We start from the raw sequence: 1,337 nt of genomic DNA, 5'->3' as shown, positions 1-1,337 counted from the left end.
ATTTATTTATTTTTATTTTGAGATAGGGTCTCACTCTGTCACCCAGGCTGGGTGCAGTGGCATGATATCGGCTCACTGCAACCTGCACCTCCCAAGTTCAAGCTATTCTCGTGCCTTAGCCTTCCGAGTAGCCGAGACTACAGGCGTGTGCCACCACTCCAGCTAATTTTGTATTTTTAGTAGAGACAGAGTTTCGCCATGTTGGCCAGGTGGGTCTGGAACTCTTGGACTAAGTGATCCACTTGCCTCGGCCTCCCAAAGTGCGGATATTACAGGCATGAGCTGCCAGGCCCGGCCTGCCTTGTTTTAAGTCTTTGTTGTACACAGATTACGTGAAGATCTGTTCCTGAACTTTCTATTCTGTCCCTTTGATCTATTTGTCAATACCACCCTGCCTTAATTAATGTAATGTCATGGTAAGTCTTGATATCTGGCAGAGAAAGTTATCCAATTTGCTTGATCAGTTCCAATCTGCAGATCAGATGTGATCCAATTTGCTTTGATCAGACCAAAAGGACTATTTTGGTCCTTTGCATTTCCATATACATTTTAGAATCAGCTCGTTAATTTCCATAAAAATCTTTCTGTAAGTTTGATTGGAATTTCATTCAGTCTAAAGATAGATTTGTGGAGAATTTACTTCTTGTTAACTTCCAACTTATAAAAATGATATGTCCTTCCATTCCTTTAGGACTTTAATTTCTGTCATTACAGTTTTACAGTTCTGTAGTTTATAGAGGTCTTGCATATCTTGTTAGATTTATTCCTAGGTATTTGACGTTTAGATGCTGTTTTAAATGAATTTTTTTTTTTTTGAGTCAGAGTCTTGCTGTGTTGCCCAGGCTCGAGTGCAGTGGTGCGATCTTGGCTCACTGCAACCTCCACCTCCTGGGTTCAAGCGATTCTTCTGCCTCAGCCTCCGAGGTAGCTGGGATTACAGGCACGTGCCACCATGCCCAGCTAATGTTTGTATTCTTAGCAGAGATGGGGTTTCACCATGTTGGCCAGGCTGGTCTTGAACTGACCTCAAGTGAGAAGGCAGTCTCACCTTGGCCTCCCAAAGTGCTGGGATTACAGGCGTGAGCCACCATGCCTGGCCATGAAATTATTTTTTAATTTTTTTATTTTGAGAGGGAGTCTTGCTCTGTTGCCCAGGCTGGAGTGCAGTGGTGTGATATTAGCTCACTGCAACCTTCGCCTCCTGAGTTCAAGTGATTCTGTCTTAGCCTCCTTTGTAGCTGGGATTATAGGCATGCACCACCATGCCCAGCTAGTTTCTGTATTTTTAGTAGAGATGGGGTTTCACCATGTTGGCCAGGCTGGTCTTGAACTCCTGA

The sequence above is a fragment of the Colobus angolensis genome, unplaced genomic scaffold (assembly GCF_000951035.1).
Source record: "Colobus angolensis palliatus isolate OR3802 unplaced genomic scaffold, Cang.pa_1.0 Scaffold105, whole genome shotgun sequence".
NCBI lineage: Eukaryota > Metazoa > Chordata > Mammalia > Primates > Cercopithecidae > Colobus > Colobus angolensis.
Note: the sequence above shows the minus strand (reverse complement) of the source record.